The sequence below is a fragment of the Eumetopias jubatus genome, unplaced genomic scaffold (assembly GCF_037043125.1).
Source record: "Eumetopias jubatus isolate StellerSeaLion01/CBP00866 unplaced genomic scaffold, mEumJub1_p1.0 scaffold_7, whole genome shotgun sequence".
Taxonomy (NCBI): Eukaryota; Metazoa; Chordata; class Mammalia; order Carnivora; family Otariidae; genus Eumetopias; species Eumetopias jubatus.
In genome coordinates, this window is record NW_028274813.1 from 48,584,339 (window position 1) to 48,612,020 (window position 27,682).

The 27,682-nt window shown below is 42.4% G+C and overlaps 1 long non-coding RNA gene across 1 annotated transcript; it reads right to left on the reverse strand.

Moving 5' to 3' along the window:
• Positions 1-1,469: 1,469 nt before the first annotated feature.
• Positions 1,470-27,165, reverse strand: LOC114207724 (uncharacterized). The gene is made up of 4 exons (XR_003608912.2): positions 26,738-27,165; positions 24,719-24,782; positions 9,688-9,837; positions 1,470-6,799 (listed from the first exon to the last, which is right to left on the reverse strand). It is a non-coding gene; the product is annotated as an uncharacterized LOC114207724 (long non-coding RNA).
• Between the last annotated feature and the right edge of the window lie 517 nt (positions 27,166-27,682).

Below are 27,682 nucleotides of genomic sequence, written 5' to 3' on the forward strand. Positions count from 1 at the left end.
TCACTCAGATAGATGTAATCGTCTATTTTCTCTTCTCAGCTTATGAAAACAGAAGTTACAGTGGAGTTGAGTCTTGGTTAAGCTTAAGCTTTTTGCCACCCCATGACAATCTAGAGTGGTCCAGGTGATGAGTATAGATGTGCCGCCAGAGTAGCTAGCAGCGGCACCAGGAAAATCATATGCCCTCCAGGAATGTTTCTTCTCCCCCCCAAATACATGCCCCGGGGTTGGAGCAGGGTTTTCAGGGTACAGATCTGATGGGGTGATGTTCAAAAAGCTGTCTTTTGAGCAAACTGACAATTCTAACCAGGGTCCCTTCCACCCCATTTCTTCAGAGTGAGACAAACCTTATACAAATTTTAATAGCTGCATGTTTCGTACTGCATCCAATAATAATATGATTTTGGAGTTAGACTGAGTGCAGTATTTTATTCCCTGCAGAACCCAGGAGCATAAGGGAGCATCCATATGATTCCCAAATTTCAAGCAAGTGACAGTTTGCCTGGCTCTATTCTCTTTTGTAAAATGAGTAAATAAACTAGTAAGTATAGAATCCTTAAAAATAAAACTCAAGCGGAGCTAAAACCTGCTCAGAGGATTTTAACATGCAGACAAACAAATCAAAGTGATTTGTATATTTTTCAACCCAGCCCAGGACTGGATGGGCAAGAAGGGGATAGGAACCTTAGACTCAGGATACCTCTTTTTTATTTTTAGAGTTGGGAGGGCAGAGGGAGTGGGAGAGAGAGAATCTTAAGCAGGCTCCATGCCCAGTGCAAAGCCATGGCTGGGGCTCGATCTCATAACCCCAAGATCATGACCTGAGCTAAAATTAAGAGTCAGACGCTTAACCAATGGAGCCACCCAGGCGCCCTGGGAAACTTTGACAATGACATTGCTCCGCAGGAGGAGCCCTCCAGAAGTCAACTGCTATAAATGTTCCCTAGTGCTACTCATTTCCTTTATTTTGTCTTCAAGACTCCCACAGGGTTTTATATAATGCACCCCGAAGCAGTCGCTGAATCCAGCATTGATCCCATCTTCTTAAAAAGCCACATTTCTAGTGGTGCAGGAGCAGGAGAGAAAATAACGCCCCCCCTCCCGTCATCCCCAGAAGTAGTGCTGGAGAAAATACAACCAACCAGGCATGACATTACTAAACTAAGATGGGTGCACACACAGGTGAGGAGGATTTCCCAGCCGGGTGTGGGAGGTGATGAGCAGAGCTCCCAGCGTGTAGGGAAACATAGATCACTTAACTGTTGTACTTCAGAAACGCCCCGACTGTAACCAGAGCTGATAATTATGTCAATGAACATTCCACCTTCTTTTTATTACACTGATCTGTTCACTTACAAAACTAAAACTTCTAGGATTTCTTCCCAGAAGTCATAGGTCTCCAAAAAAATGTGGAGAGTTTCACCAGAAAGACAACACTGGGTTGAAGAAAGCATTTTATTTGCATAACGTTTTCATTTATGTATGTTCATTCATCATTTTTATGGGAGATAGGTTATTCAGTTCATTGTTTTCATAAAATTAAAATGCAACATATAATAGGGAAATTAAAGCAAAACTACAAATTGTGGTCAAAATAGCTCGTGATGATGGCAAATTTCAGCACACCAGAAAAGTCTCTTTTGTTTCCCTCTAGCCAACCATTATCAACCACACTTATGTGCCAAACAGACATCAGGCTGGATGCTTTGGGGATACAAGAAAGCAGCATAATAAATGGTCTATGCCCTCAAGACATTATTTTTTAGTTTAATTGGAAAAGGCAATGATATATAGACATAGATATAAATATCAACAATTCTAGAGGCACCTGGGTGGCTCAGTGGTTTAAGCATCTGACTCTTGATTTCAGCTCAGGTCATGGTCTCAGGGTCGTGGGATCGAGCCCCGCATCAGCCTCCGCACTGGACGTGAAGCCTACTTAAGATTCTCTCTCTCGGGCGCCTGGGTGGCTCAGTTGGTTAAGCGACTGCCTTCGGCTCAGGTCATGATCCTGGAGTCCCGGGATCGAGTCCCGCATCGGGCTCCCTGCTCAGCAGGGAGTCTGCTTCTCCCTGTGACCCTCTTCCCTCTCGTGCTCTCTGTCTCTCATTCTCTCTCTCTCAAATAAATAAATAAAATCTTAAAAAAAAAAAAGATTCTCTCTCTCCCTCTCCCTCTGCTCTTCCACCCCGCTTCTCTAAAAAAAAAAAAAAAAATCAACAATTCTAGGACATGAGTAGTGTAATGGTCAAGAATACAGACCTGGAGCCAGATTGCCTTGGTTTGAGTCCCAGCTCTGCCACTCAAGGCCAGGATGAGAGTGAGGCACTCACCTGGGGCACAGAATTTAAGAGGATGCCAAGAGAAAAAAAACTCTGTAATCAAGATAAATAATATTTTAATGCAATATTTTAAAAATTCATGATGCACAAAATAGCAGAAGTTTAAATACAGACAGCCTCCAAAACGCTATGCCAAGTCATACCGGAGCTCGAAGCAAAAGAAAAAATGTGCAACCCCAAATACATGTTTTGGTGTATTTTTTAACGGTTAATTTTGTCCCAGAACATTAATGTAGTTGAGAAAATATTGAAAATTGAGAAATAGGTGTATGAAAACTCACATTATTTTAAGTTTAAATATTTTATTTTTGCCCCAAACAGAATTTGTTAAAATTTTTACTTTTCTGGCTTTCAAGGAAGCAAACTCATCACTTAATAGCTTTGAAACCCCCGGTGAGTTTCTTAACCTCTCTGTGTCTTAGTTCCCTCTTCTGTAAAAAGGGTAGAGGAAACAGTGCCCCCTCACAGGGGTGCTGTGAAGAGTAAATGAGTTACTATGTGGGGAGCAGGCAGAACGATGACCTGCCTGTAGCACATTTTCAAGGGAAGCCTTTGTTACTCCTATATCTTCATTATGTAGGCAGTGTAAGTTCTAGAAGATCAGAGGGGGGAGATCGGCTCCAGCTGGGATGACTCCTCACTCATATCTGTTACATCCCTCTCAGGCGCTCATGCTCTATGGGGGCTAGGACTCCGCAGCTTGTTCGCCACTGTACAGCCTGCCCTCTAGCAGCTCAGGTCCCCTAACAGGCACTTGACACATATTGTTATTGGATAAATGATAATCAGAAAGTGGTTATGGGTTTATGAAGATCCGACCTTCCCTCTTCCAGTGATATACCAATTTTACCAGAATCCAGCCTTCATCTGCATGGAGTGAACTAGACCGGCAAATTCCCCCAAATGTGGATTCTTCGCTTCTTGGAATCAGCATCTACAATGAATTTTTAATTAGCATATGCTTATTTTATTTTTTATGACTTTTTGAGGACAGCTAATATACAATGTTACATTATTTTCAGATGTGCAGCGTGGTGATTTGATTTGTCTATACGTTACGCTCTTTCACCACCAGAGTAGCCATGGTCCTTCACCATATAATGCTATTACAGAACCATCGACTATATTCCCCATGCTGTGCTCTTTGTTTCTATAACTACTCATTCTGTAACTGGAAGTCTGTATCTCGCTCTCCATTTTACCCATTTTGCCCATCCTCCCACCTGCCTCCCCTTTGGCAGCCATCAATTTGTTCTCTGTATGTATAGGCCTGATTCTGCTTTTCGTTATCCATTTTGTTTTGTTTCTTTTTTTTAGATTCTACATATGAGTGAAATCAGATGGTATTTGTCTGTCTCAATATGACTTATTTCACTTAGCATAATACCCTCTAGGTCCATCGATGTTGTTGCAAATGGTAAGATCTCGTTCTTTTTATGGCTGAGTAATATTTCATCATGCCACATTTTCCTTATCCATTCATCTATGGCTGGACACTTGGGTTGCTTCCATATCTTGGCTATTGTAAATAATGCTGCAATAAACATAGGGTGCACATATCTTTTCAAATTAATGTTTTCATTTTCTTTGGGTAAATATGCAGTATAGAATTATTGGATCATAAGATATTTCTGTTATTAATTTTGATATATGCTTATTTTAAATGTATCAGTGAATCACTAGGCTCTCATACCAGCAGAGATACTTCCCCTTAGCCATCTTACTACCCAAGATTGGAAAGCCTATCGTAAGTGGATTCTGTTCAAAGAAGCAGGAACAGGGACTCAATAAGAAACTCGACTATGTATTACACACTATTTCATTTGTAACACAAATATTTGCTTCCAGCTGGAGGGGAGGTCCTGTATTAATTAGAGCTCAAGTTGCTGACTTGGTTTACAGAATATAGACAAGAAACACTCCTCATTCCTGACACTAAGAAGTTGGGGTGGGAAAGGAAGGAGTGACATTATTCATACCAGAATAGCTCAGAATGAGATTGCATCTCTTATGAAACTTTAAGAAATCACAGAAGATAGTGACACCAAATACAAATCCAATTAACCCTTCTATTTGTCAGCTGATAGCATTCTAGCACTTCTATATTATTTTTCCCCTTATTAATTTTAAATGTTATTGGCCAGACTTTTTTTTTAATCTATGAATGTGTTTTTATTCCCCTCCCACACCGTGTGGTGGTTCCTCTCACTTGTCCTATTTGAGTGAAGATCGGGTTCTGTACTTCCTTGTCTCAAAGGAGGTTTGTGGCAGGGCAGAAACACAAGTTGCCCGTGAGATGGTCCCTTCTTGCCTTTTGTTTTCAAAAGCTTAAGCCGTTGATTAATATATTGGGGTTGGGGGTTCCGTAAGGGAAACCTGAAGAAAGTGGAATGTTCATCAGACATAAAACATTCTGGGGGATGAGAGAGAGGGACAGAGGTCTATGCATTCCTCCAGCATCAGGGACCAGAGCCATCTCCGTACTAGTGCCCCAACGAGGTGACCAAATCTTCAATGGCTCAGCTTCGTGGCACACCTGAGGAGACAGAACCCTAGGCAGCAGCCTTGCCAAAGATCCCAATGTTTCAAGTGCCTCAGGGAAGAAAACAACCAGCACGACTGAAGGGACTGCACCGGCCACGACAATGGGTGTCTCAGCAGTCACCGGTACAATTCAGTGACTGATGGCCACAGGGCTTCCCCCCATATCTGGTCTCTCTGAGACCCTGGGCTTCCAAATGACCCTTGGGGTGAAGGGGCTCTAGAGAAAGTCAGTTCTGCCTAGGAATACATGTCCTTCTTGCTGCTTAGGAAAATGTCAAGTTGAAATTCAGTGATTTAAATCCATGAAAAAACTCAGTATCTTTTGCCACCTAGATTTGTGGCCTGGGAGTCACGCCTGCAAAAGTTGAGTATTTAGAGCCAATACTTGATGAAATTTCTCTCTATATTAAGTTAGCTGTGTCCACTCTGGGAACATATCCCAAACCCTTGACTCTAGGTTTGTCTTAAAATCTCTCCATACAGGGGCTCTTAGTGAAAGGGTTTAGCAGGCTTACTTCCAGACCATTCTTAACAGAGACCAACTAGGAGCAGAGGGAACATCTCTTCGGATTTGAAGACAGGAACATCAGATTGCCTAATCTAACTCTTGGTTGCAGGCAACAGAGGCAAGCCCTGCCTAACTTTATCTAAGCTGGAATGTAGTGGAAGGATGTTGAATAGTTCACAGGAGGGACGGGAGGGCTGGAGAACAAGGTTCAGGAAATGGGCTGGAGGTCAAGAGAGAATGAGCAGTAAGGACCACAGCCAAGGTCATGCCACAGGACAGTGTGCATGCCCACTGCTGTCCACAGCATAACATTGTCACCACAAGTGGCCTCTGGACTATCCTTGAATTTTTGCTTCACTCCCTTGATATTCAAAATCCCAGAGAGGAGGGGCTGACCGGCTGAGCCTAGGTCCTGCTCCATACCCTGGATGTCTGAGCTAGGGAGAGGGGGATCACCCTTGACACAACACAGACCACTGCACCTCCCCAATACTACATGCAGTGGGGAACTCCCTCCAGAGCAGAAAATAATGTGGATGAGTGCCCATCACATTCCCAACCCCCACGTAGGGAAAACGAAAAGGTGTTAGAGTTCTGAAAGCTCCAACCTTAAATTAACTACCCTAGAAATGTATTCCCTTTATTTCCTGGAATCAAGCCCTGTGAAAGCTTTATGTAGACTCATAATTTCACTCCCAGATCAGTTTGTAACTCATGACCCTGATTCCTGCCATGCACTTGGCCCTGGCTTTCTTCTGTTGATTTTAGATTACTGTAGCAGTCCCCCAGGCTCAGGGACTGAAAAGCTTGGCAGACACCGAAGTTCAGAACAATCTTTTCACTTTACCTCTCACCTCTTACCTCCACCCTGAAGCACATGGGTCGTGTTGGCTTCCTGGTGAAGCTGAAGAGGGAAGATAAACTTAAGGACTACAGATTTAGAAAGTGTTTTTAATCTCCTTATATATAGAAGAACTAAATTCTCAGAAAAACAGAAGTATGGTCTGTTTTTTAAGTTCTCCAGAAGCAGGAAAACACTATCCTTGAAACAGCCAATGGTAAGACCCAAGCTGTGTTTGAAGATTCAGTAGAAAACAGAGAGCAGTTTATAAAAACAGGAAAAAAAGATGCTCACAAACTATCTCCAAATCCATTCACATGCCCAGGAGGAGGATGTCCAAGGGATCATGACAATGGCCGGGGACAGATCACTGCCATATCTGTGATGGCTCCTCGCTGCTTCTCCAGCTTTTGGCAACGGACATGGTGGGCAGACAGAGCCGGCGTTATGGGTCGAGCCAGGAGAGGAGTCCTCTCTTTCATCTGACAGCACTGGAGGAAAAACCTCAGGATCTGTGTCTGACAAAAGAATCTCTTTTTTTTTTTCCTAGAGGTTCATCAGGATCTAGGACAGGACAGAGGAGACAAATATTCTGAAAAGGGAAATATTAGATGAGGACTAAGGGGACGTTCAAACCTACAGCTGTGCCACAGTGGGTGTTACGCAGTCTTAGAAAGTACGTATAAGCCACCAATGATTGATATGCAATAAGTGCTTATTAACTGGTTTTCTTTAAAAAAGAAAAAGTTTGGGGGCACCTGGGTGGCTCAGTCGGTTAAGCATCCGACTCTTGGTTTCAGCTCAGGCCATGATCTCAGGGTCGTGAGATAGAGCCCTGAGGTAGTCTCCATGCTGGGCGTGGAGCCTGCTTGAGATTCTCTCTCCCTCTGCCCCTGCCCCCGCCCACTCACGTTCTCGCACTCTTGCTCTCAAATAAATAAATAATCTTTCAAAAAATAAGGAAAGAAAAAAAGAAAAAGTTTGGAAATGATAATTAAAGACAAAATCTTTCCAATGCTTCTTGTTTTAATTTTCTTTCACTTTGTCCCTTTGTTCACTCCGTATTCAAGGTTCTCGTGTTGTTGGCTTGGCCAAAGCAAGGGCAAAGTCCCCCCTAGGCTGTGCCTCCCTGCCCTGGCCCCAGCCAGTGTGTGACTGACTGTGCCAGTGAGCAGGACCTCGGAAACCACAGCACCAGTGGCCTCGACCTTGGCCACTGGCCAGGAAGAAACAGGTTCTGACGGCTGTACCTGAGGTTTTGAAAAGCTACTTTGTACCCAACCCCGAGGTGCTGTGTGAAGCCTGGACAAGAACAGGCATGCTTCTGCTGAGTTGTGTGGATGCGTGGGGTGAGCCTGCTCTGGGCTGACTCCAAGTTAGGCTCCGAAATGGGAAACCTGAGGCAAAAGTAAGAAGTCCCAAAGAGAAAGGAGCAAATTTTAAAATTCTAAGGGCTCCCATAAGCCGCAGCACCCTATGTCCCCTCCCGGTCCCTTCCCTCATGGCTGATCACTCTGCTAAAGAAGAAGCTTCTGCCTCATGCAGCAGCAAGAATGTTAAACCAGAGGAAGAAAGTGAAACGACACAATTGTCTCATTTTTCATCAGAGGTGAAGCTTACGTATATAGCATTTATAAGTATTATATAAAATATAAAATATTGAAGTTCTTCACAACATTTTCCTAAATATGATTGACAAGGGCTGAAGGTCACAGAATGAGGCTTTTGTATGACTCACATTTATTTCTTTCCGTTTCTTAGCTGTCACACTCATCTATAATAAAAGGCCTTCCAGCCTATTATTACTTCAGGAGTACTAACATTTCTCAGAGGACCTCCCTACCCCAAGGAGTTTTTACTCGATCTCCAAAGAAGATATAACATTCTCAAAGAGTGAGTCAATTTATCGGGTGAGTGAAGGCATAAATTACTCAGCCATCCACCTTTACATCTCAGATCTGCATAGCTCTGCAGAGATTTGCCGTATTACACCAGGTTGCATCTCAAGGCAAGCCCTGGGCTCGCCAGAAATTCCCAGGCTGAGTTTTACAAGCCATGGGAGTTTTGTATACTTCCATGGCTTTTGGTATAAGTTATTGACCCTTGATCGTGATGTTTTAGCTCTCAGAAAGAAGTGAAACATGACTCAGGTTCCAAAATGGAAGTGTCATCTGTGAGTGTGGCAAAATCTAGGTGTGTCATATTTTAATTCATAAAGATCCTCCCGGGGCGCCTGGGTGGCTCAGTTGTTAAGCGTCTGCCTTCGGCTCAGGTCATGATCCCAAGGTCCTGGGATCAAGCCCCACATCAGGCTCCCTGCTCAGCGGGAAGCCTGCTTATCCCTCTCCCACTCCCTCTGCCTGTGTTCCCTCTCTCGCTGTCTCTCTCTCTCTCTGTCAAATAAGTAAAATCTTAAAAAAAAAAAAAAAGGTGCTCGCAAATGCCACCAGTGCTCCTTTCATGCTCAGCAGGTGCCCCTCCTGCCTCATTGAGAAGGGGAAGGGCACCAAGACAGATCACTCTCTCAATTTCTCTACTTTCTACTTCCTAACTCACAGTCTCACTCACGTCCAGCCTTCCAGCTGCAGGAATGCGGGCTCCCCCTCCAAGCCCGACCATCGTCGTCCTGATACTGTCCCCACCATCCTGAAACCTCAAGCCATCAACAGGCCCCATTCTCTTCGCTCCTCAGTTTCTCCCTTGCCACTAGTTCCCCCATTCCTCTCCTCCCAAAGGAAAGGATCACCACTCTCCATCCTGAAGAACCGCTCCATTCCTTCCTCACCTTCTCACTGCCAGGCTCCTTGAAGACACTGGCCTCTCTCTCTTCGCCATTCACACCTCCCCTGAGTGCCCTTAACACCGGCCTTTTTTCCCTTTGGATGTTTACATCTATTCTCATGGTTTCCCATTTTACTTATAAACCGATTATTCCAAAGATCTATCTTTAGCCCTGAACTCTCTTCTGAATTCCAAACCGTGTCTAAGTGCATAATGGCTCTATCTGGCCGGGTGTACTGGAAGCACCTAAATAAACATGTCTAAATCCAAACTCATCAACTCAAACTTACATCCCCAGCCCCACCCCCAGCAAATGGCTGTATCTCATCAAGCTAAGAGTTATTTTCAATTATCAGAAATCTATAAACAAGAAAAGACTATAGTTATCATAAATAACCACAAAAATGCAGAGTAATATGGGGGGAATCTTTGGCACCCATAAAACAAACAAGCAAACACAATCGAGAATAACCTAAAGGATTATTGAATAGAGAAACCCCAAAGGAGTAGAAAAATATATTAAAATAGTGAATTGAAGTGATATCTTGGAGACAACTGGTGAAGACCAGACATGTCTAACATTGAAGAAGTCATTAGCTGATCGTACTTGCTTGGATTTAATTTGCTTAGGCCTACCATTTGCATTTGAAGAGATCAAAAGACATCGTTACCTGAATGGTGGTATTACTGCTGGCAAAGTGGATTTGCCTGTTGGGTCTGCCCAACACAGCAGGAAAGTTTGCTTCTAGAGGAAGAGTACATATGATTTACAGCTTTCCATTCTCACTTCTGGTAAGAGCAGACATCACAATAAGCAAGGCCTTGAAGTACCGGGGGGAAAAGCCAGGAGAAGACACATGTCAAAAATCTGCATTGATTCCATGTGCTGAACAGTTACATATATCACAAATTACGCAGTCACTTGCCACAAGTGACTCTAGATATAAGAGAACTGGATTCCAATCAATATTCATCAGTTCCCAGCTCTAATCTGTATATTATTCAGTGACCTTTGGCAAATGACTTACATTTTCTGAGATGATTTCCAGATCTAAAAAAAGAATGTCTCATGGTTAAAAATCACTTGACAAAAATCAAGCTCGAGCTCAAGAGTGATAGTTAAGTGCTCGAAATTCCCAGCCCTGCCAACTGACTTGTAGAATGTTCAAATAGAACTTTGCAGTTGCCAAAAAATGGAATAATGTTAGCTTATATTTCTAGGAAATGTCAGATGAGGCAATTTGGAAAATCCACCTGCTGTGCCTAAGCCTGAATCTAAAACAATAAACGGTCCATTTTTCTCTGGAAGTTGAGTCCTACTGAATTAATCTTGTTACAAGACGAACGCCTGAAAGTAAATATGATGAATCACTCCTCCTACCATGTTTTCCTCTCGTGGTTCTAACAGCGGTTCCCTGCTCTCTCTCCAACAGCACTCTAGTAAGGAGCCAAACGCCTGAAAGCAAAGTGTGATCAACAGATGCTCGTTTCCATAATTGGCACTCTTCCAATAGCCAACCCCAAATTTAATTAGCCACTTATCTGAAGCAGAAAAGGCTTTCTAAAGCATTCTAGTAATCTGTGCTTGTTCTTGCCACTGGTGCGTGCCCTAGCCCCATGTGCCTCCTCACCCAGAAGTCTTCTAAGCATCCACTGCAAGCACAGGATGGGTGCTGATTCCTACTGGAAATAAACAATTCTCTAAAAGTGTGCATGAGATTTCTCTACTAGGGAGAAAGAATAATATTCTGTTGAACTGAAGACCACATATGGCACATGGGAAGGACACTGGAAACGAAGCTGTACAAGTAACTCAATATAGCAGGTCAGCATGTTAGCTGGGATAAGTCACAGCTCTTCCACTGTGACCTCCCCAGCATTAGACTCCATCCAACCTACAGCCAGATCCCAAATGTCCTGGTGGCTGCATTCATTTAATACTGCCTGAGAAATACCGTCACTCCACTCTTCACTCCGCTGACCTTGGACTCAATGAATTCTGTCATAGCGCCAAATCCCTTGGAACAAAGGAACTGTCTACATTCAGTCCTCTTGACAACTGACTGCTGTAAGATGGGGTTTCCAGGAACTCATGTGATCACATGACTCCACAATCACCTCAGGGGATCCTGTTGGCTCAGGGGGCTGGTGTCAAGCTGAAACAGAAGGTATGGATGCCCATGAGGCGATGGCAGATGGTGTGGGAGGTGAGGCCCGGCGCTACCCACTGTGGCTGGCTGTGTTCCTGTTGCCTACCCCGCATCATTTGCCCTGTCTGCTGGGAGCAAAACTCCTCTTGGTGGTGGTGAACCCATCCATGTGGTTCAGTCAGCTGACTTCCCCAGTGTACCCCAATTGCTCCGGGACCACAGCGCCTGGGAGAGAATTGGATCAGTGACCCACGTCAAGCCAGAGACCTCTTTGAAATCTGGGTTCTCAGAAAAGGCTTTCTCCTGAGTCACTGAGCTTAAATAATGTGAATCCTGCTCACCACTTGGAGAGAATCTGTCTACCAGGTAGCAGTAGGGGCCCTCCCATTCCACACCATTTGAGCCCTGGATCCAGCCCTGCCTGGAGCCAAGCAAGATTAGCCTGGATTTCACTTCCGTGAGCTAATCTAACCAACCCCTACTTTTGCTTAAGCTACACAGGATGTGGTTCTTTCCCTGAAAGCTTCCCTGCTAATGAACACCTAACTTCATCCCCTTCTGCCTAACTTATTTAGATGATTATCTTCCTTCTTTTTGTAGTCTTTGTCTAAAATTTTCCATATTCTCCCCTCCAGCCCTCAGGTCAAAAACCTAACTCTTAAAGGGACCCTTCCTATATTAACCCATACCTTCCAAAGACCTAGAGTCTTCAATGTATGCACATGTGGATAACTTTCATCCCATAATCACATCCTACCTGCTATTCCATAAGACCTATTCTTGCTGTAACACTGCTCTTTAACCAAGAAGTTTTAATTATTGGAAAAGAAAAAAAAAAAAGAGGATCCTCATTTTAAAAGTCCTACCTATTAAAAATGGGCTCCCCGGGGGAAATGCAGGGAGGCTCCAAGGTGTATGTATGTGTTCTTAAATAAATGCTAAAATTTGAAAACTTATTATATGCCAGGCAGTATGCTAAGCACCTTACATGCATTTTTCATTGATTCTTACAACAACCTTACATGCCTGGTACTTTTATCTCCCATTTTGAAGAAGTGGTATTAAGACTTCAAGAGGTTAAATCATCTGCTCAAGGGCACACAGCTGGTAAGCCGAAGCAGCTGCCTGGACTGAGTGCAAAGGCCCTTCTTACCATCTCTTTCCCTCACCCACACCCTCAGGACCAGGCATGTGCCCTCTTGGAAATGCCCCCAGTGAGGCTCCCTTTGCCGTTCCTCTGCACAAGTAACTCAGAACCAGCAGCTCAGAGTTTGTCCTGGGTTAGCTCACAGCTCTGCTACTCTGACCTACCCAGCCCTGGACTCCCTCCAACCCTACAGCCGGATCCTGGGTGGTCCCAGGGACTGCCTTCATTTAAGACTGCCTGGGCAGCCTTAAGTGTTCCATTGTATTAATAGTACTAATACCCATTTTTAGACTTAAATCAAATACCACTTGGTTCTTTTGCTTCCTGGTCCACAGCAATTCTAAAAGAATAAAAACTTAGAAGTGACTGTGAGGTGGAAGCTGATCCTAGGAAGTGGTGATCGATAACTGGTAGACTTAGAAGGAGTCCTCAGAGTAAGGAGCTCTCCTTCTGGGGACTCTGCAGGGTGGTATCTTCCCAGGAAGTGGGTCCTCCAGGGCACTGGAGGCAGCACAGGGACCCATAGAGTTGGCAAGTGTCAATCTACTAAAAAGTTTATATGGGGACTAAGTAGGTATACTTTTAATGAATATGCAGTCATCAAACTGTCTTTACAGACATCTAAATTCCTCTTGGCTCTTCCGTAGGTGGTGGCCTTGAGGCCAGGAATCACATCTAATAAATCTAACTTCATAATGTGTCACCTGAGTGCTTGACACTCAATTGTCATTATCACATAGATAATGAATTCTATTTCTTTCTGTGATGAACGAGTTGTACATCTTTATTTTAAGCATGAGTCCAAGTTGTGCATGTTTTGGGTTAAATATCATTCCACAGAAATCATTCCCTGAAATTTAAATGTTTTATTCAGAGAAGGGCACCTCAGTCCCTTCATCAGCACCCCATACTTTTATTTTTCTTTAAGATTTTATTTATTTATTTGAGAGAGAGACAATGAGAGAGAGAGAGAGAGTGCACATGAGAGGGGAGAGGGTCAGAGGAAGAAGCTCTCCAATGAGCAGGGAGCCCGATGTGGGACTCGATCCTGCGATCCTGTGACTCCAGGATCATGACCTGAGCCTAAGGCAGTTGCTTAACCAACTGAGCCACCCAGGCGCCCCAGCCTGCAAATCCCAGTAGACTAGAATGTGAATGAGAAGAGTAGAGAGAGCATCTTAGAAATAAGTACACGGAGTGGGGCAGGTGGTGAAAAAAGTGAAGAGAGAACATCTCTATCAAAAATAAGCATACCAGGGGCACCTGGGTGGCTCAGTCGTTAGGCGACTGCCTTCGGGGTCCTGGGATCGAGCCCCACATCGGGTTCTCTGCTCAGCAGGGAGCCTGCTTCTCCCTCTCCCACTCCCTCTGCTTGTGTTCCCTCTCTCACTGTGTCTCTCTCTGTCAAATAAATAAATAAAATATTTAAAAAAAATAAGCATACCAAAAAAATCAGCTAAAAACTACAAATTATTATCTCAGGGGCGCCTGGATGGCTCTGTTGGTTGAGCATCTGACTCTTGTTTTTGGCTCAGGTCATGATCTTAGGGTCATGGGAATGAGCCCCAAATCAGGCTCTGAGCCCTGTGTGGAGTCAGCCTGGGTTTCTCTCCTTCTCCCTCTGCCCCTCCCCCTGCTTGCTTGTACTCTCTCTATCTCTCTAAAATAAGTAAAAATAAAAAAAAAAGTATTATCTCAGGAGAGAAAGAAATCTCCCCCCACCCAATGCCCCCTCCATCAGCCCCACCTCTACTCCACAGGTATGAGAGATTTGTAAATGCATGTATCAAACTTTGCAGAACTCTGGGAGCCAGTCTCCAAGGTGACCCTCGGATCACCTTGAATTCTGAATATTCTTGTCTGGTGTTGTCCCCTTCCACAGTGAATAGGTCTGACTTGTGTAATCAACAGACCATCGTGTGAAATGTGACTTCTGGGGCTAGATCATAAAAGACTTTGCAGCTTCCACCCTGCTCAGTTCATCTGAGGGAGGCCAGTTGTCATGTGTGAAGATACGCAAGCAGCCCTATGGAGAAGTCCACATGGGGAGGAACTGAGCCTTCCTGCCAACATCCAGCACCAGCTCGCCAGCCATGAGAATGAGCCACTTTGGAAGTAGGTCCTCCAGCCCCAGACAAGCCTTCAGATGTCTGCAGCCATGGCCAACACCTTGACTACAACCTCGTGAAAGGCCCTGAGAGACCCCAGAACCACCAGAACTGAGCTTGTCCCAAATTCTTGGCCCACAGATAATGAGATAATAACAGTTTATCATTGTCTTAAGCCATTGAATTTTTAGGGTCATTTGTTACGCAGCAATAGATAACTGGCACAAAAGATGACTTAACTTTATACTATGTGCTCACATAACTTTGATTTTAAAAATCCTAATCTACTGTATGATAATATTTTCTGGAATCCTCGATCGACATCAAAATTTAAGATTATGGACAAAATGAGGGTTTCTAAGCTCAGCTTGTATACAGAAGAACCAAACTGCTTTAGACATGGCACATCAGTACTTAAATCTCAAGAGAACAATAAAGCAAGAACACTTTCATTCAGTCCTTAGTTCTATACTTAATGTTTGATTCAGCTTTAGCATAGCCAAGAATGCAGCTGTAAAAAGGGGTATATGTATTGGGGTGGGGGCGTAGGGACATATCCATGAGCTTATGTCCATGACTGGGGGGGAAAAATCAGGGTTTAAAATTGTAAAAGTAATATATTTGCTAAATCAAAACTTACTTGAAGTCCAGGAGCTAATAGAACCACAGCTCACATTGTTTACTTCCTTCCCATCTCTTTGCCTATCCAGCTTTGCTGGTTTTGTACAGTACCAGGAGTTCTTGACAATGAGAAAGGATGAATCAGTGTTCAAGCCCAGCCTTAGCCATCCGTGGAAAATCTTTGCTTGACTATTTTTTTCTCATAAGATTCCTTCTCACAGGTACAGAAAGGAGTTATAAAAATGTATGTGTGCATAAATATGTATAAAGTGAACTTTGATAAAATACTTAAGCATTTTTCAGCACTTCCTGTGTACCCCACACCAGAGCAGCTGTTTCCGGGAACCCTGAAGAAGATAGTTTCCGCCCACAAGAGTCTAAATCTTACTTTATGCCACTACTCGGCTAACATCAAAATTCATTTGTTTCATTGTGAGCAAGTGGCCATATTGCTAATCATTTGTTATAATGGATAATTTTCTCAAAATGTAGAACTTCCATTATTCTATAATGCATAGAGATCGTGAATAGAATCTCTATGTATATTTAAAAAAACAAACAAACAAACATATTTCTAGTTTTCACCTCACTGCTGGATACAGGAAATCCGAAGCTGGCTTAAATACAATCAGGTCAGATGCTTCTGTCTTCAGTTAATGAGGAAAGCTACCATTGGTTGAGGGCCTACTTTGTACCTATCATTTTACAGAGATTATCTTTCATCCTTACCATAGCCTCAGAGGATAATATTAACCCCATTTTACAGATGGGGAAAATGTGATTCAAAAGGGTTAAGTAACTTGAGGGGCACCTGGCTGGATCAGTCGGTAGAGCACGCGATTCTTGATCTCAGGGTGGTGAGTTCAAGCTCCACATTGGGTGTAGAGCTTGCTTAAGAATACATAAATGAATAAAATCTTTTTTTTTTTTTAAGGGTTAAATAACTTGCCTGAAATCACCAGCTTGTAAATCCTGGAGCCTGGATTGGAAGCTCAGTCTGTAACTCCAAAACCTTTGTTCTTCTCACAGCATCACCCGACATATTAAACAGGGCTCTTATTTTCCATCTGATCCCCAGGCCTCCTATTACCTGCACCAACATAGCTTTGCAGGTCTTTGTCCTCCCACAAGAAAACTGAAGTATCTCCTGAGGAGCCATGAGGTGCGGTCTGTGGGAGGGGCTGGGGATATAGACGAGATGGATAGTCATGACCACCACACCTCAGCCTTCTCCGCACAGATGGAAGCAGAAGCCAAACACCTTGTCTGCAACTCTAATTGTTAAAAATTCATAAGTTCTTGAAACTAAAAGGGAAAGGTTTTACTCACAAGAGTTAAAATATTCACAGAACAGAGCAGATAGAGTAACTTAATCTTACTACTTAATCTCTTTCATCTTATCTGGTTGCTTATTTCCTGGGCTAGCAATTTTTCTATGCTTTCAGAGTCAGGAGTTGATTTCTTTCCATTAGAAACTATTCGTTCCTTGGTGTTCAGGACCTCACCCTTCTTTCTCTGGGGTTGGAATGAGGGCCTTAAACATTTCCACTCTGAAACAGGGTCATTAACTCCTCAGATTCCCCTGACAGCTATAAGGTACAGCTGTCATGGCACCCATATACCAGACATTGTTCTTGGAGATTTGAGGTGCTTTACCTCTTGAATGCAACTTCCTGTCTGGCAGATACTGAGCTGAGGGCTCAAGCTTGGTGTCTCTCCTTCACACACAACTCCTCCAGTCAGTGACTTGTTTCAACAGTGGTTTCTGAACACCTAGTAATCACTAGGCTAGTGATTGTCAGTGTAGTTAGTCAGTAGCCACTACTCTCCTGGTCCAGCTGTGGGTCCAGGGAGTAAATGAAGACAATAACTAATGCTTATCTCGATAGCTAGCATTCATACAGTGCTCAAGGTGGGCCAGGCACAGTTCAAAGCGCTTTACTTATGTTAACCCCTGTAATCCAACACCAACCTTCATTTTACAGGTGAAGAAACGGAGGCACAGAAAGGTTAAGAAACTTTCCCAAGTTCACACAGCTTTTAGAGCCAAGATCTGAACCCTGGCAGTGGGGCTCCAAGTCTACATCCTTAAACACTGTGCTACATTGGTTCTCATGTGATTGGGTTAATGGCAGGCCAGGAGTGTTGTTATTCAAAAAGCAAACTTTTTCCCCACCTGCCAACTCTGGTAAAAATCACTTGTGTAACTACATGATACCTCTCCTAGTCCGGAGCAGACAAATGGTTAAAATGAGCTACTTTGTGTTCTATAATTCTGAGCAGTTCTGTATGTCGAGTGCCTCCATTACTTAGCAGAATGTAACTGCTGACTCTGCCATTCAGAAGAATCACACGAAGCTGAAGTGGTAATAATTCAAAATTGACAAGTTTGGAGAGACTCGAAAAGTCAGGCCTGTTATTAGCATTTAATGGAATCAAGTATTTAGTAGACTTAGTAGAAACTATTACAAGAATAAATCTCAATAAATCAGATTCCAGGAATATTTTGGAGCTAAGAATCTTTAAAGTATTCTATGTATAAGAAGTGAATGGCTATTCCTGGAAATGAATCCCTTAAGTTGACAGAACTGTTTTAGACTTCTTAAAATGTTTATTTTTAGAAAGGTTCAACTGGAGTAAAAATAACTTAAACCGTAAAAAAAAACTTTCAACACTATATAGTTCTAAAGATACAGTACTGACTTTTTACCCACTAAGAAAAATAAATATTAGCTTTCTAATTAGCTATCATATAATTAAGGAAGTGTAACACTGTTATATAAAAGTAAAAAATAATTACAATTGCATATCAGCTCAATATGATACTTATGAAATATTTTTAAGTCTTGACATAAGTAAATATTGTTAATTCTTATCTATGAGGCAACGGTAGAATTGGCATGCTAGACTGAGACTAAAAGGCTATTTTGATGAAATGAGTACTAAAAATAGTGTACATTCCTTTTTTGTTCAATTCAATGTGTCACGGACCCCTAAAGAATGAGGGCCACCCAAGGCATTTCCAGTTTGAAGACGTCACATAAAATTGGCATTTCTGTCATCGCTCAGAAACCACCCAACAAAAAACAAAGGAAAGGAATAAAAATCCCATCTTTAATAAAAAAATTTAGAACAGGTGAGGTTCTTAACCACAATATAGAAGGAATACCAAAAGCAGTGGAATTTGAGCAGAGGCATAGAAAGGAGCCGAGAGGGCACGCAAGGCTACATATCTCCTAAGATGCATATGCTGAGGTGAAAATCAATAGTTCCGTTTGTACAACAATGTGAGGTGGTATTATGAGAATTGTGTCCCCTCAAAAAATGTGTTGAAGTCTTAACCTCTAGTACTTCTGAGTGTGACCTTGTTTGGAAATGGAGTTTGCAGATGGAATCGAGATAAAATGCAGTCATCCTGGATCAGGGTGAGGCCTAATCAGATGACTATTGTCTTCCTGAGAAGACAGAAATCTGGACACGGGAGATAGAAGGCCACGTGAAGCTGGAGACAGAGATCGCAGGGGTGCATTTATTTACCAGACAAGGCACACCAGGGCTGTCAGCAGCCACCAGGAGCTAGGATGGAGGCATGGAACAGATTCTCCCTCAGAGCCTCTAGAAGGAACCAACCCTACCAACACCTGGCCTCCAGAATGGTTAGAGAATATATTTCTGTTTGAAGTCCCCCTGTCTGTGGTACTTTGTTATGGCGGCCCTAGCTGTCTAATACAGACGGGAGCCAGGCTAGCTGGATAGGCTGGTAGCATGAGTTTCCCTGGACCAGGTTTGGTTCTGAGCAGCAGAGGAGGTGGGACTAAAGTAGAATCCCACAAATAAGCCATATTCACAGCAAGTCCTAGGTTCATGAGGAGAGAAGAGAGACTACACTGAAAAGCTCTGTAGCGGCTTCTCTTCATTGGCTGGGGAGAAGAAAAGGCTAAGATGTCTCACATGCCAAATCCTGGGTCAAAAGAAAAGTTTTCACCGATGTAGAAGGTGTCCTTGGCCCCTTCACAAATGTCCTATAAATACAGTTAATCTAGGAAAAACTCTCCTCATTCAGAGATGAGGAATAACAAAGGAACCAACAAAGACATAAAGACAAAAATGAAAAACAAACAGAAAAACAAATGCAGATGAAGAGTCACCATGAAAATATTACCTCAGAGCAGATGAAAATATTGAACACACATTTTGTCTTACATGTTTAAAAAATGTAACAAAGCCATTGTTTCCAGAGAAAAGACACAAAACAAAGAAACAACAATTCAGAGAAGTGGGGGTTTGATGACTAAAGGAGAGGAAACATAAGCTGACAGAGAAAAGAAGGGAAAGAAAAAGAAAAAAGAAAACCATGGTAGAGATGTATGCAGAACTGGCCACAGGACAAGGGTAAAAAGATACAGTATGGGGGCGCCCAGCCGGCTCAGTCCATGGGACGCGTGACACTTGATCTCGGGGATGTGAGTTCAAGCCCCACATTGGGTGTAGAGATTACTTAAAAATAAAATCTTTACGAAAACAAAAAAGACACAGTATGGAACATAGGGCTCAGAAATGAGGAAAAGGTACAAAATGAAATGTAAATACAGACAAAAGTGTCCAGGGAGAAATTCATAAACACAAAAGCAAGAGTACCTGGAGAGAACAGCATGAATAATGGAAGAGAACAGACATTTAAAGATATACTTCAAAAAACTTTCCTGGAGTAAAAGGCAACTTGAACCTACAGGTTGAAAGGGTATGGCACAAAAATTTCGATTCGCTATAGTCGTAGACGGTTTACTGGACTTTGAAGATAAAAGATTGTTTTTATTTATTTATTTTTTAAGATTTTATTTACTTATTTGATAGAGAGAGAGAGCAGGGGGAGAGGCAGAGGGACTGGGAGAAGCAGACTCCCTGCTGAGCAGGGAGCCCGATGCGGGGCACGATCCCAGGACCCTGAGATCATGACCTGAGCCGAAGGCAGATGCTTCACAACTGAGTCACCCAGGCGCCCCAAAAGATTACTTTAAAATAAAGATGCTTTGGGGGCGCCTGGGTGGCTCAGTTGGTTAGGTGACCGCCTGCGGCTCGGGTCATGATCCTGGAGTCCTGGGATCGAGTCCCGCATCGGGCTCCCTGCTCGGCAGGGAGTCTGCTTCTCCCTCTGACCCTCTTCCCTCTCGTGCTCTCTATCTCTCATTCTTTCTCTCTCAAATAAATAAATAAAATCTTTAAAAAAATAAATAAAGATGCTTTGGGCAGCCATAGTGGAAGGGTGGGGGGAGGGAGGCATCAAGTCATTTATAAAGGTGAAAAATCAGATTAGCCTCGGATTTCTCTTTTTTTTTTTTAAAGATTTTATTTCTTTATTTGACAGAGAGAGACACAGCGAAAGAGGGAACACAAGCAGGGGGAGTGGGAGAGGGAGAAGCAGGCTTCCCGCAGAGCAGAAAGCCCGATGCGGGGCTCGATCCCAGGACTCCAGTATCATGACCTGAGGCGAAGGCAGACGCTTAATGACTGAGCCCCCCAGGCACCCCTAGCCTCAGATTTCTCCACGATGACATTCACTGTTAGAGAGTAGAAGCACTATCTCCCAGAAAGAAAACACATGCTCCAAACTGTCATTCACTTCTAAAGGCAATCAGCAACTTTGAACATGCAAACACTCAGGGAATATTGTTCCCATGAGCTCTTTCTGAAGAAACTATCAGAGGGCAAATTTCAGTCAACCAAGACAAATGGAAAACCTAACAGCAGGGAGCTGCCTATGAGCATTGAATCTATTTAATTGTTGGACTTGAGCTAAAACAAAAATGGGAATTACAGTTCCAGAACCAAGTGCAAATGCTGTGACCTCTGACAAAGTGAAAACAATTTGAATAAGAAAGTTGAGAGAGGAATGAAGAAAAGGTAGGAAGTTAAAGAATTCTGATTTCTCTATTTTTTATACCTGGGGCCAAAAGTTTTCTTTAAACTGAGAAATTAATTAATGAGAATATAAGCATAATTAAGTTACAAAAAAAAGACAACACAATTTTTTTATAATGATATGATATGGACAATAGATAATATCACTAAAATTATGTGGTAAAAGAAAGGGAAGGGAGATAAAGAGGAAATAAAATAATCTCATCATTGTTCCTAGTAGAGAATTAATAAACATCAGCTAAAGAAATAGAGGATTCAGAATAATATCAACTATCCTTTTTAAAGTTTATTTAAGTAATCTCTATCCCTAAAACAGGACTCAAACTCGAGATCCCAGCAAGATCAAGAGTCTCACACTCTTCTGATTAAACCAACCAGGCACCCTGTATCAACCATCCTTAATAGACAACTCTTAGATCAAAAAATATCTGAACTATAACAGCAAGGAAACACTCCAAATCAGACCTTAGGGGTACAACTAAAACAGGGGTCCCAGAGAGGCTCATAGCCTTAGGTAACAGTTATGTCTACATAAAAAGGAAAGAAAAAATGAAAACTTCAAGCTCTGACAACTGAATATGTTAGGTTTATTTATCCTTGTTTGTTTCTTTTCTAAGGAAAACAAAATAAAGCAATAAAGATAAAAGAAATTAATCAATTTAAAAACAGAAGAAAAAATAGAAATAAATCCCCAGAGCTGGTGCTTTTTTTTTTTCCACGCGATTACATTTTATTTTCCGAAAGGCATCCGTCATTCCAGTTTGTTGCCCAGATTACATGATCAAGGGGTTTAAAAAAAATGTTGATCGTGAAATCCCACGTTCATCTGCAAAAAGTCAAGCTATGCTGTTAGAGACAGCCAAGATGGTAAGAATACGAGTGTCCTTACGTCTATTGGATCTTGAGAATTACTGAGCAACACCCACAAGAAAAAGGCAAAACTCTACCCTCCTGAAAAGGTGTATCACTTTTTAGGAAACCAGGAGAGCTTCCAAAAGCTTCAACATCTGTGATTGTGTTAATAACCCTGACAAATGTCTCCTCCACAAACTGTGCTAAGTCAGCTAGGAGTCAACAGACCCGGTGTCGGCAGGTAAAACACACCCCCGTTGCTATTTACGAGGGCATCTGGAGGTCCCAAGCTGCAGCCCCAGAGGCTCTTCCCTTTGTGTTCATACAGTACACAGACACCGAGGAAGAGACCTTGCTACCAGTACTACTTAAAGCAGGCACACTTAATACTGCAAGTCATTTTTAACAAAGAATGTCCCAACATTCAGTCTTTAAATGTGTGTGACAAAGCCAAGACACCCCACCAATCCAAAAACAAAACAAAACAAAAGGGCAAATAAAATCTTATCTAACAAATCAAGGGGGGAAAAAAGAGAGAACTCTTAAACATACAAAATAAATGAAACATAAGGAAAAATAGTCACGATACAGAAGAAATTAAAACATTCACAAAAGTTGACTTTTCTCAATCTTCCAAAGAAATTTGAAAAATCTTAATGATACAAATCCTTATCTAAGGAAGAATAATTTAACTAAACTTCCCAAGAAGAGACAGAAAATTTAAGCAGATCAACTATAGAGAAGAAACAGAAAAAGTGGTCAAACAGCTCTCCCACTCAAAAAGCACACACCCCAGATGGTCTCACTGGGAGTTCTACTAAACCAATGGCTCTCGATGGTGGCTGCACATTATAATCACCTGGGAAGCTTTTGAAACATCTGGGATTCCAGGCTGTCCCCCAACCAATTAAATTAGCATCTCTGGGGAGCGCCTGGGTGGCTCAGTGGATTAAGTGTCTGCCTTGGGCTCAGGTCATGATCCCAGGGTCCGGCTTGCGACCTGCTCCGCGGGGAGCCTGCTTCTCCCTCTCCCCCTGCTTGTGGTCTCTCTTGCTACCTCTCTCTCTCTCAAATAAATAAATAAAATCTTTAAAAAAATTTGTTTTAGAAATTAGCATCTCTGGGAGGTATCTGTAACTTTTAAGCTTCCCAGGTGATTCCAGCATGCAGTCAAGGTTGAGAACTACAATATCAAATTGTCAAAGACATTTATGATGCTATTTAAACTGCTCCTTTGTGTAGAAAATGAAGGAAATTATTAATTGTTTATAATTTACAAAGTAGGGGCACCTGGGTGGCTCAGTTGGTTAGGCGACTGCCTTCGGCTCAGATCATGGTTCCAGGGTCCTGGGATCGAGCCCCGTATCGGGCTCCCTGCTCAGCGGGAAGCCTGCTTCTCCCTCTCCCACTCCCCATGCTTGTGTTCCCTCTCTCACTGTCTCTCTCTCTGTCAATTAAATAAATAAATAAAGTCTTTAAAAAATAACAATAATAATTTACAAAGTAAATTCTTTGTAATATTACTATTAACAGTATTGCCTTGTATGTTAATTGATGATTATAATTATTTATATTAAATATAATTAATAATTAACTTATAATAATATTAGTAGTAGTGTTATTTTGTAATAATACTAATGACTACAACACTGACACAAAAATATGATAAAGATAGCACCAAAAAAACCACTACAGACCAATAGCACTAATGATCATCAATGCCAGAAAGCCTATATTGACTGTCAGCAAACAGAATCCAACAGCACATTAAAATAATGACACACCATTAGGTTTCTTCTAGGAATGTCGGTTTGTCTTAATGTTAGAAAATCTCTTTATGTGGGGCACCTGGGTGCCATAGTCAGTTGGGCCCGACTCTTGATTTTGGCTCAGGTCATGATCTCAGGGTCATGAGAGTCTACTACTTCTCACCCTCTCCTACCCTGCCCCCCCCCCACTCCTGCCTGCTCGTGTGCACTCTCTCTCGCTTGCTCGCTCTCTCAAATAGATAAATCTTTATTTTCTTATTTTTAAAAGATTTTATTTATCCATTTGACACACAGAGAGCCCACACGAGCGGGGGAAGGGGCAGAGTGAGAGGGAGAAGCAGGCTCTCCACTGAGCAGGGAGCCTGACACGGGGCTTGATCCCAGGACCCCGGGGTCATGACCTGAGGCAAAGGCAGAGGCTTAACCGACTGAGCCACCTAGGCGCCCCTCAAATAGATCAATCTTTTTTTAAAAAAGGAAAATCTATTAATGTAACTTCCATAATAGATCTAGGGGGGAAAATCATATATATAGTCAGATCTATAGATGCTATTAAAGGATTTGATAAAAATACAAGACCATCTTTTGATTAAAAACTCTCACTAAAATAGGAGTAGATGGATACTTCCTTAATGTAATAAAAATGACCTCTCACCCAATCCCAAAGCTGCATAATAGGGACACACTGGCTCTTCTCTCCACTCAGGATCTTTATTCCTGCTGTGTTCTCATTAAACACTTTGCTCCCAGATCTTCCCAAGACTGATTCCTCCTCCATGTTTGGGTCTCAGTTCCTCTGAAGGGCTTCCCATGACCATTCAATGGAAGTAGTTCACTTTTCCAAAATTTCCATTTGTTCATTTTCTTATTCACTGTCTTCCCTCATTAAATTATAAACTCTAGATAAGCAGGATTTGGCCTGCTCTAGCAGTCAATAGAGGATAGTGACAGAGAGAGAAAAAGAGAAACTATCCTTCTGGGATGCTAAACCCAGAGCATAGGCTATGGTGAGCAAAACAAAGGCCTCTTTACAAAAAATAAAATACCTGTGGTTTGTGAGGGTTTTTTTTTTTTTAATATTTAAAATCAGACAAGGCGGTATCTACAATTTAAAGGATTTCTTTATTATGTATTACCTCTCCATCACTCAAGGGTTCTTCTTTGGCTAAGTCCACCTGCTTTGAAGAATAGGATTTTCACCTGGAAGTAGACATAACAGGAGTTTAAGTTTGATTGACTTAATTTTTTTTTAAGATTTTATTTCTTTTTTAGAGAGAGAGAGTTCATGGGGAGAGGGGAAGAGTGAGAAAGGGGAAGAGGGGGAGGGAGAGGGAGAGAATCTCAAGCAGACTCCACACTCAGCATGGAGCCTGACCTGGGGCTCACTCTCATGACCCCAAGATCAAAACCTGAGCCAAAACCAAGAGTCCAACACTTACCCAACTGAGCCACCCAGACACAGCTTAAATTTGATTTAGGAAAGAGTCTGCCTGACTCACACCATCATCAGCCCAGTTCTTTTCTCCACCCTCCATACCCTCCCAGACCCAGTCAGGGGGCACCTCAGCCAGCCCAACTGACTGATCTTTCTTTCTTTGCTGACTTTGGTGGTTGGTATGTGCTCCGTCAAAACTAAACCTCAGAGAGGAAACAAACTGGAATGGTTCTGGCTTAACTTGGCCTTTTCTGGGACAAAGATGTCCCACAACCCACACTCTTGACCTATTAGGCTACTGAATTCCAAACTAGTGAAGTTAAAAGAGGGCAACTAGCTGGTGAAATGTGTATTGACACCATTGACACTTTCACTCTCTGGGAGCTGAGTGTAGTCAAGAGACCAATGGTGAGCATAGACAATAACAATCCTAGAAAGTGTAGAATTTCAAAACGTGACAAAGGGACTATCAACTTGACAAGTGTCTAGGAAGGAACTTACCCCTGGGATTTTTAGAGTCAGGGATTTTCCCCTTGTATGCCTCCTCACCAAATTAAAATTAATTTGTACTTCAGTACAAAAACCTATAGGTTGAGTACCTTTAAGAAAATATGACAGTACTTGTACGGGCTGTTCAGAAACTACAAATCAAAGTATCAGAGAAAAGTTTGGCTTTAGATATCTGGACTGGATGTAACTGGGAGACAAAGCTCACCCAAAACACATACATCACTAGCATACTTCCTTACACCCAGTACGGTATCCTCTAACACGCTAAGTGAATGATTCTTGCCTAATCTCATTGATTGATCCTGTTGTTTTTCTCCATCCTCTAATTATGAGCGCCCCCTTGGATCAGTTTTGCTCCCATCCCAGTCTTTCTTCTGGGGACAACTTATCCACATTCTGGCAGTGCATTGCACAAATATGGCTTGAGCACCAACTCTAAGCCAGGACAAGACACCAGGACCCTCCAATACCACATTGTCCATGAGCCAGAGGAAAACACTTGAGTAAGGACAGTACAATGTGATAAGCACTTAGTGCACATTACCATGGGAGAAAAAAGAAGGGTGTGACTGACATCTGAGGAGTCTTTGCAGAAGGAGATAGTAGTAAAAGACGACCAAAATGTTGAAAGATGGACATGACAACTTGGGGCCAAGGGAACAGTAAGTGCAAAGGCATGGAATTATGACACAGCACAGCACTTTTGGAAAAGGACAAGAAGTCTGGCATGGAGGAACTTAGGGGGATTCAAGTGGGTGTAAGGAAGGGAAGCTGGAGCTAAAGGGAGTGTTGTGGAGGGTCCTGCTAAGCCCTGGTAATAAGTTCTGATTTTATTCATTGTGTACTGAAAACCAGTAAAAAGGGGTAAGCAAGAAAGAGACACAGTCATATTTGTATCTTAAAATGGTCCCAGTTTGGATGTTCTCCTGCAAAGACCTAAGCAAGTAAAGGCATTTGAATAATCCAGAAGAGAAGTCATGGCAGCCTGACTTCCATGGAGAGGAGATGGAGAGGAAGGATGGATTCAACAGGCGGAATTGATCAGGTCTATGAACAAAAGGATAGAGGGGGCAAAGAGAAGGACTGATTAAAGGCAGATTCAAAGTGTTTAGCATAGTCAGCAAGTTGGATGTTGGTATCACTAAATGAAACAAAAAATATGAGGCAAATGTGGAAGAGATGAAGCAAAGGGAAAGAAGAAAAATGATACCTATTTGGACATGAGTTGGAAGAGTCCATTGGGATATCTGAAGGCAGAGGTCCCGTGAGCAGTTGAATATAAGAGTGTGGAGCTTAGAAATAAATGTGGGGGTTAAAGCCTTTAGCAAGTGACAGCTTCAACCTTGAAAGGAAATGAAATCATCCAGGAAATACAGAATGGAAAGTACCTACTTTTATCTAGATACTCACATTTTTCTCTAATACTTTACTCTCAGAAAATCTGTGTCCTCCATCTTCGTTTACTTACCAGACCTCTCCATTTGGACATCCTACCATCACCTCAAACGTGAATGAATCTAATGATGTTATAGGTCAAAAGTGGTAGAATATTGGAATTACATGTGATTCAGTCTTAATAACTGGCATATCACAACGGCATCATCAAAGCAATTTCCTGGCTTCCTTACCTTCTAGTGCACCTTCTTATAATCCATATTGGCATATACTTCTCATCCCCTTCTTCATGTATTATTCCCCTGCTCAAAACCCATCAGTGATGTCCTATTAATTATTACAGTCAATCTAAGCCCCACACTCAATTCTATCACTTCTCAACATTATTTTCCACCAAATAGGGCTAGGCTCCTCAATGAACTGTGAATCAACCCACAGTGTTCAATCAATTCTTGGTTCATGTTGTACCCCTAATTTTTGAGTTCCTCCTCTAAACTTATCCAAATCCTGTTGAACATTTAGGGCAGCATTTGTCAACTTTTTGACTATGATTACCTTCAGTAAAGCTAACTCAAAACCCATTCTCGACCCTTTTCATCCTTGTCCTCTTTTATGAGAGGCGTTGGAGAAGTTCAGTGCCCTTTTTCTGAGCCTCCTTTGGAACCAGGAGAGGCCACGTGGTGCTGCTCTCTTTTTCTCCCTACCTTAAAAATGGGTACAGGTGGGGCACCTGGGTGGCTCAGTCGGTAAAGTGTCTGCC